This window comes from Psammomys obesus, unplaced genomic scaffold, assembly GCF_907164565.1.
Source record: "Psammomys obesus unplaced genomic scaffold, mPsaObe1.curated_primary_1811, whole genome shotgun sequence".
Lineage (NCBI taxonomy): Eukaryota > Metazoa > Chordata > Mammalia > Rodentia > Muridae > Psammomys > Psammomys obesus.
In genome coordinates, this window is record NW_026586463.1 from 4,624,492 (window position 1) to 4,634,176 (window position 9,685).

Sequence of the window (9,685 nt, forward strand, 5' to 3'; positions counted from 1 at the left end):
AAGGTTTCTATTTCCTTTCCATTCACTTCAAATAACGGAAGGAGTGGTGGAGCACTTCAGGGTCTCCTATGTGGAGACTGCCTGGTGACCTCTGACTGTGGTGCTGAAGGAAAACAGGCAGCACTGTTTATAGCTGAAAGGGTCAGGCCATGGAACACCACTCTGGGTCAAACGTTGTCACCGTTTCACAAAACCACAGAATTTATCTCTTGTCCAGAGGATAAATTAAGAGCTGTAAAAAATGCCTGAGCAATGGCAGGGTGATCTGAGCAGATTCTGAAAGGTTGGGGATGAGGTCGCATGTCTGGATGTTTATCCAGGTGTTTTCCCCGACCTCCTTCAGTTGCTTCTCACGTGGATTTCAGTACTCTTCTGTCTGGCTTCCTATTGGTTTCTTATAGCTTGCCTGATTAAAGCTGTGGCGGGCAGGTTAGCCAATGACTGTCATACCCACCAGTGTCTTGCCCACCAGAAAAGCCCTTCTGAGACCCGCAGCAGCACACCGCTACACCCGGACCTAAGGCAATGCCTCACAATAGGGCTTTGGGTGCCACCCGTTGTCTTTCACGTACATTTTTCTTGCACTGCTTGCAAAGATGTTCTCTATAGCGTGGCTCTCAAACCAACTGAGAAGCTTCTGGGTTGATGCTGTAGTATTCAATGAATATGGGTAGGAACCACTAACCGCCTGGCGGGGAGTAACCTGATTTTCACCAGGATGTGGTGAGGCAGGCATGCCATGTATTGCTGAGGCTCCAGAGTCTGCTGGATTTAAAACCTAGTCCCCAGTGAGTCCTGAGATACCTGCTTCTTCCAGCTGGATGCCTCAAACACAGGTAATGTACTTTCCCCCACAGAGGCTGCTGGGATGGATGGCTCCAAAGAACCATCTTTCTCTTTGCATGCACTGTTGCCCTCAGCGGCATCTTGCAGCTGACTGCTGTCTGGAGCCTCTTGTCCTCTGTGTTCACTCGACTGGGAGCATGATGCCTGGTCCTGTCCAGGTGACAGATGAAATGACATCCCAGGAACAGGCTCTTGAAGGAAGCCTAAAGCAGAAGGTTCGTTTTTCTCTATTGAGAACACAGTGATGCTGATGCACAACGCTGCTTTTCTGTGATCAGGTCTTTGGCTCATGAGTGGTACAAGCTCTTTGCTCATACAATTGATAACATCTGTGGCCAATTCAGAGGGTTGGAGACAGGTGTGAGAAGAAAAGGGTGATACATCCAATTTGTCTGCCTTTTGTCATCATTCCACTTGCAGTTTTTCACAGCTGTTTTTTGACCTGCCTCTAATTCTGTATACGTGAGGAAGTTCACATCTGCTGGCAATGAAGGACAGCCCTGAGAAGTTCCCTTTCAGGTTTGGCCCCCTACAGAAAAAAGGTCACCTGAAGAAAGTCCCCCACCAACAGACATCAGCTGCATAGGGTGTATCTGGTCTGAGGTCCCCTTTTTAGCTTTTTCTTCATCTGCCTGACACTATTTGTAAGCAATATCCCACCTACATTTCAACAGAGGCTATTATATTCCATGACCAGCTCCAAGGTTTCTGCTTGCCCTGGTATTTCAGGCACCTGGCTATCAAGTCAAGGACAGGGACTGGCTTGCTCCGACTACCAGCCTCCAGATTTCCAATCCATGGGATCAACATAAAGCTGTGGAGCAGATCAGGGCTCAGGCACAGGTTGCATACCTCTGGACTGGTCAAAGATCTTCACAGTGGAAGGTGAACTCAAACAGCGTTTCCACACAGCTAGTTAAAGCAGTGTCTCTCTGCTTGAGGAAGTGACCATCTTTTATCCTCAGCAAGGCCTCCCAGCCTAGACACCATTCTCACTGTCACTCACACGAAGAAGAAAACTTGCTTTAGCACCTTACGGTTTCTGCCTCCATGTCTGTTTCTGGATTATGTTACTTATTTTTTTTAAAATGTATATTTTAAATGAATTAATTGTGTATGTGTTCTTAATGGAGGTCATAAGGCAACTTCTGTGAGTTGTTTTTTTCCTTCCATATTGGTGAGGCAGGGTCTTACTTGTTTCTATTGATGCTCTGTGTGTTCCAAAGCAGCTGACCCACAAGTTTCTGAGAATCTCCTTTCCTGCCTCCCATCTCAGCAGGGGTGCTGAGGTTATAGATGGACACAACTTGTCATTCTCTGTGTGGGTTATGGCGAATCACACTCAGCTTGTCAGATAATGTGGGCAATGTTTTCACATTCAGGCACATCTCCTAGCCAAGATTATATTATGTGTTACTGGCTTCAAACTTGGTGCCCATATCTCATCACAGTCATGAAGGATACTTGGATTGGTGCAGAATACAATGGGCTCATCAGCTCACTTGTTTCGAACACTGAATTTGATGGCTATGTCTTGAGGAAATTCTATTGCATTTATCTTTGTTGATGACACAGTCACCTCCAGGAAGATCATTAAAGTTGAGGATCAAAAGGTCTCTTTAGGAACTGCTATACATCTGTTTTCAGTTTTTGGTAGTCAGCGATCTTAGGAAGGCAAACTCTCCTTGAAAGAGGAACCAGTCAATTCCACACTATTTGGAGAGTGAGTGGGTTGTCAACTCTGTGCTTCCTGTCTAAATATATCTCTCCCAAACTCTTCCTTCTGGCTTCTTGAAGATTTCTGACTTGGTTTAACCTATAATTCAAATCCAAGTAGAATGTTGATGTGAGTTCAAACCACTCTAGCTATAGAATCAAATAGGTTTCCTTGGTAATGGGCTGCCTTAATTGCTTCCTTTAAGGAGTGTTGATGACTGCCTGACAAAAAGACAAGCTCGACTTGAATAAACAACAGATGCTTGAACAGTTACTCATTTCACCATGAGCTTTAGGGTCACACTTCTTACTGATGCTTCATAGCCTGGTTTACCTCATTTTAAAATTTATTATTTTATTATTAACATTACTTATTATTATTATAATTACAGTATTGGGGAGAGCAAACCCAGAGCCTTGTATATACCAGACTACTGACCTAATTCCTAAGGTTTTATTGAAAGTATACAATTATTTATAATTATTTTAAGATGACAGTCTTCAGTATACATAATAATTTTGAAAAATTGAGTATCTACCCATTGAGCAGCGTTTTAAGTCATTTCCTTTTGGTTTCATATCCATGGGAAACGTTCTTGTCATACTCCAAATCTCTTTTAGCCAAATGTCTCAAAATTTGATTTGCACAGGTATCATGGTAAACATTCCAATTTACCATGAATTCCAGTTCTTATTATCGAAGATTCTGATTTGGTGGATGTGGGACAGGTCTCAGGTCCATATATTTTTAACTGTCTTCTCCATCTCCCTTGAGTAGGCTATTCCCTGGTTAACAAAGAGTGGGAAATGGATGGCTTTGAAAGCAGACTCAAAACTTAAGAAAAACACTCAACAATTCGTTTTTAATTTTGTGAAAGTTGAGGAAGTCCCCCCTCCAACAATTTTAGCTCATGGTGTTTGAGTCCTTATCCATGTTTGCATGAGGCTGAAAGTCTCACACTCTGTGATGAGACTTGGAAGAAAGAATTTCTCATTCTGTTCCTGATCCTCTATCTGTTCTCATGCAGCCCTTTGATGTGACCGGCCCTGAGATGGGAGGCTCTATGATTTGCTGCTGTCGTGATGCCTGATTTTTGTGACTCCCACATTTCCATCCTCAGTTTTTGTTCATCTTTATTTTTGGACTTGGCTACATATCTCAGTGAGACATAATAAAGAAGGATAACTGTTGGGATAATGAGCCTGGAGAATTAATTATTTCCTATAATAAGCTTTCTCTCTTACTGGTGCTCTTTAGTGAATGTGTGTGGGCCATGGGAAGTGAGGCTACTACAAAGTTCATGAAGGGCTTCCTCATTGCTCAAATTTTGGATGGAGGATGAAATTTTAAACCATCTGTACGAATTATTGAAACTGCAATACACCACATTGATTTTAACCAGTAAAGTATCCATAAAACATTTATAAAGCCTTTGTATATGCCCTCTCAACATAGAAAATAGATAAAACATTGAGACAAATATACTCATTCTTTTTTCCCTTTATGTATTTAATAATTGTCTTATTCAGGGTTACTAGTGCTGTGATGAAACACCATGTCCCAAAGTAATTTGGAACACCATGACCAAAAGCAATTTGAGGAAAAAAAGGGTTTATTCAGCTTACACTTTTGCATTATTGTTCATCATCAAAGCAAGGCAGTAGAGACACTCAAACAGAGAAGGAACTTGGAAGCGGGAGTTGATGCAAAGGCTATGAAGGGGTGGTTCTTGCTGGCTTGTTAACATAGCTTGCTCAACCTGCTTTCTGACAGAACCCTGGACCACCAGCCCAGGAATGACATCACCCACAATGGGCTGGGCCCTCCCTCATCAATCACTAACTAAGAAAATGCCCTACATGTAGTGATATATGCCACTAATCCCAGCATTCAGGAGTCAGAGTCAGGTGGATCTCTGTGGGTTCAAGGCCAGTAGTAAGTTCTCAGACAGCAAGAGAGCTACAGGTGAGACACTGTCTTAAAAATGACCCCCCAAATGTCTTACAGGCTTGTCTACAGCCCCATCTTAAGGAAGAATTTTCTTAATTGAGGTTCCCTCTCTCAGATGACATTTGCTTGCATCAAGTTGACATAAAACTGCCCAGTACTATACTGCTTAGATAGGGGATGGCTGCTGTCATATGAAAGTGAGGAACATAAGTTGCCTGGAAACAGCAAGGTATTTGTAAGGACTTAAGATATGCTTACATAGCTAACGTCCCATTGTTTCAGACCTGTGCTGACAAGCGCAGGGTCACAGGCACTTATAGCTATTGTTAATTCAATAAATAAAATGATATGATAATGAAGCAAACAAATTAGTATAACATAATTCAAAACTTCAAGCTAATCTCTGAGTCGCAGTAGCCATACATCATTCCTAAGTGGCCAGGTATCACCGTAGATTCCTTAAATTTTCTAAAATATTTTTGGACAGTTCTGCATTTGAATCTCTCAGCTCACTGGTCCTATGGGGCCGGAGAGAAACAAGAACTTCCCACATAAACTGTTGGTATTTACTTCAGCTGACCTTTCGGGTTAAGACTACCTTAACAAGAAGGGGCAGTCCAGAAATTTCAACTTATCACTGTGTGTTAAATGGCCATAGGCCTGTGAGAAGATATGTTTCTGAAGTATGAAAATGTGTTTGTAATGTACATTGGAAATGGCAATTTTCACTAAGGCCTGTAAACTTCTCAGTAGTACCTGAGCATTGCCTTTCTCTTTTTATTTGAATCATTAGCTACTTTTAACTGTGTTTACAAATTTCTGCCTATTTTCTCCTTAAGAAAAATTGTAAAAAATCACGTAAATATTACTTTACACTTTGAAAAAAAAATTGTTTCCTTTATAGTAAACAGAGATTGCTTCTAATTTCATTTAAAAAAAAAACAGTAAAAGAAATAATTGAAATGAAAATTCCTTAATACTTTTAAAATTCAGGCAAAGGAATATTTGTTAGTGCCCTCAGATTTTCATGCAAGAATATTCATTCAAATGCCATATGACTTTCAAAATGTATGTAGATCCAACCTCCACTGACAGCTTATCTGCTTGCTTTCCAGGTCCTTGCCAGAGGCTTCCCTCCAGCTTATGTAAGTTTAACTTATAAAATTGATTAGAAAAAGGAGCAATGTGTTCAAACCTCTCTATCCTGGAAGAGGATAATAATGCAAGTGGGTGCTGAATGGGCATGGGCATTTGGATTCTGATGTCCAGCTATGTTTTCCATTAACAATCCTGGTACTTAACAAAACAGAAGCAGGAGAAGCCATCGGTGAAGGGCAAAGCGTTCAAGAAAAGATTTAGGGAGATGATTCCGGGTGACTGTTGCATAGTTTTTAAACCATGAGGACTTTACTACTCTACAAATATAAAGACAACTTATTCAAAAGAGCAAGTATTCTGGCTGAGCAAGTCCTGGCTTGAGACCAAGTCTACCTAAGAGAAGGCTATACATATTTGGACCAAATTACTTGTTCACCTGCTGCAAGCTTTCATTTATTGAAATACGGGTGAACCAAAATGAGACTAACATGTAAACAAATGTGTTCATCTTTAGAAAATACAAGCAGAGTTAAAACAGAATAAGACTCTTACCCTGGTCTGTTTTGTGTGGTTTAGTGGAATTTATACACAAACAGAAGCTTCTGTATTTTAATTTTGGAGGCTGTGAATATCAAGGTCATGAAGGCAACATATAGTAAAAGCCCTTTTGCATAATTTCATGAAAGAAGGCAGTGAGCAAAAGGAGGGGACCAGACAGAATTAAACCTGCTTTTATTAACCAAAGCAAAGAAAAAAAATGGTAACAAGACATTTCTTTGATTTTAAAGCCATGGTAATGGGGAGTTATGACACCAATTTATTCATTAATGGTGGAAACCTCATGGTTTAAACATCTATAGACTCCACATCTAGCAATGTTTGATGTGGAGTTAAATTCTAACATAGGAATCATAGTAGACATCAACAAATAAGGGATGGAACAGTATTGTGATATTAAAGATTAATAATGGGAGTTTGATTAGAACAAGGGTAGAGGTAAATAGCCATCAGTTTTGCCATGATTATGTGATGACCGTAGGGACATATAGGTAAGAGGGTCATAAAGTTACAACTTGAAAGACAGGTTCAGCAACAAAAACATCATAGTTTTATTACAATTTAGCATTTGGTCTTTTCTCTCCCATTCTGCCTCTTTTCTCTGTTTTTGATCTGACTTTTCTTAAGACTAATTTTATTTTTAAAATGTGTGTAAACATTTGTATGTGTTTGTTTCATGCTCTGTTGGAGTATGGTCTGGTGCTTTGTATTTGTTAATTGCTTGTTCCCCAGGATTCTTACTGTTTACGAGAAAACTGTCCTGCATCCTAAGTGTTGCTGTTTAACCTTGTCTAAGAAACTATTCTTGATTGGCTGATTAAAATGCCTAAACCTAGGCCGGGCAGAATGGGGTAGGTGTGATCAAAGTTTGTAGGGTTGGGCTTTGGTAAAGGAAAGTCATGGGAAGGAGACCTACAAAAAGAGAGAAGGAAGGAGGAAGACACCATGGGTTAGGTGAAGAGAGAACCATGTGAACTGGGAGGAAGGACTCCAAGAATGGCATGGATGGAGGAAGTGACCCAGATGAATAACATCAACAAGTATTTTGGATTATGGACGGGAAGGAGCCAGACAGGAATGGTTAAAGTGGATGGCATGGGGTGGGGCCAGAAGATATGAGATAAGGTAGGTGGCCCAAGGTAAATAAGGCATTTGCAAAATCTAACAGGTGTCTGTGTCTTATTGATTGTGCTGGGGGTTAGATAATACCATCATAATTATAGGGCTAATAATAAATGACACTTAGCCCAACGCCTTTTATTTTCAACAACATGAATGGAGGTGCCTACAGAGACAAGAGGTTTCAGATCCCCCTGGAGATGGAATTCCAGGCCCCTGTGAGCTATCTGAAATAGATGCTGGGAACCTTGGAAGAGCAGTGAATGCTCTTAAACACTGAACCTTTTTCCCAGCCCACGGGATCTGGTTTCTGGTTTGTGTCTATTACTCACATATGCCTGTAGTTTATCCCATGTGTTAAAATTTGGGATAGTATAAATATACATACACAAGTGTACAATCCTTATTTATAATAACATTTTCATAATGTCACTGTGAACACTGAATTAGTTAAAATAACAATTGCTCTGCAAGGAACTGGTGTCCTCATAGGCCCCTGTTACAATATTTTTATTAATTTATCAATGTATAACCTGTTTCATAAAAGGTTCATTTTAAGACAGAATAGATAGTACAGGTTGTTGCTTCATTCTCAGTCAAATACTAGATCTCTTGTTTGAACAAAGCATGTATCTAGTACACACATTTTCTTCACGATGTTTTTTTACAATTTTCTTGTGACTGGGAACACTATACAGCAAATATATAAGTATACAGTATACTTAAGAACTACATTTTTTGAGCCATTTTAAACAGCAAAATCTCCAGCCAAAATAAAAGCCACAAGATGTGAAAATAGCTGCACTAAACATACCCTGAAAAGACATGTCTTCCAGCATAAAAACTGAAGTGAAAATGCAGAGCGTCCCTCTACTCCATCTCTGCTAGGAATGTGGGCCTGAGGGTTCCCAGAGTTTTTATTCTCCTTTGCATACTGTGCTTTCAAATGACTACGTCACACTATCGGTTATAGGTTACAGAGATGGTTTAGCAAGTATGAGCTTACAATGAAGAATATGCCAATAGTAAGGATAGATTATATGAGGAAATATCTCCAGTGATTCTTATGGGTCAAGAACAAAGACGACTGCTTTACATATAATATATCAGTCATCATAGTAGACCATTTATGAACAAGGGGAATGAGACAAGATAATTTATGTATCTTGGTTGAGGGCCAGATAGAAGGAAAGTAGCCTTTATATATTTTAATGGAGTTTAGTCACTTGGGATAAAAATGTTCTCAACAGCTTCATAGGAAGTGGTACTATTGGTAGACGTTGCCTTAGCAGAGTAGATGTGACCTTGTTGAAGGAAGTGTGTTACTGGTGGTAGCCTTTGAGGTTTCAATTGCTAAGGTCAGGTCTAGTTCCTCTCTCTCTGTTTTTGTGCTACTTGCTGACACAGATGTACAACTCTCAGCTCCTCCAGCACCTTGTCTGCCTGAGTGCTGCCATGCTTCCTGCCATGATGATAACAGATCAAGCCTCTGAACCTGTAAGCAATCCTCAATTAAATGTTTCCTTTATAAGAGTTGCAGGGATCCAGCAAATGTCCTTGTTGTATCCTTGAGCATGTTTTGGATATATGACTAGGAGAGCTATAGCTGGACCTAGCAGCTTTATTTGTTATAACCAGAATCTGGAAACAACCCAGATGTCCCTCAACTTAGAAATGGATGCAGAAATTAAAAACAAGGAAATCATGAAATTTGCAGGAAAATGGTGGGAACTACAAAAGATCATCCTGAGTGAGCTATCCCAGAAGCAGAAAGACACACATGGTATATACTCACTTATAAGTGGATATTAGACATATAATATAGGATAAACATACTAAAATCTGTAGACATAAAGAAGCTAATCAAGAAGGAGGACCCTGGGTAAGATGATCAATCCTCATGCAGGAAGGCAAACAAGATGGACATCAGAAGAGGGAGAAAACAGAAAACAGGACAGAAGCCTACCATAGAGGGCCTCTGAAAGACTTTACCCAGGAGGGTATCAAAGCAGATGCTGAGGCTCATAGCCAAACTTTGGGCTGAGTGCAGGGAATCTTATGAAAGAAGGGGGAGATAGAATGACCTGGAGGGAACAGGAGCTCCACAAGGAGAGCAACAGAAACAAAAAATCTGGGCACAGGGGTCTTTTCTGAGACTGATACTCCAACCAAGGACCATGCATGGAGATAACCTCGAACCCCTGAAACCCCTGCACAGATGTAGCCCAAGGCAGTTCAGTGTCCAAGTGGTTTTTCTAGTAATGGGAGCAGGAACTGTTTCTGACATGAACTCAGTGGCTGGCTCTTTGATCACCTCCCTCTGAGGGAGGAGGAGCCTTCCCAGGCCACAGAGGAAAACAGTGTAGCCAGTCCTGATGAGACTTGATAGGCTGGGGT

The 9,685-nt window shown here is 40.6% G+C and overlaps 1 pseudogene; it reads right to left on the minus strand.

Moving 5' to 3' along the window:
* Window positions 1–361: 361 nt before the first annotated feature.
* Window positions 362–2,440, minus strand: LOC129672451 (F-box only protein 34-like; annotated as a pseudogene).
* Between the last annotated feature and the right edge of the window lie 7,245 nt (window positions 2,441–9,685).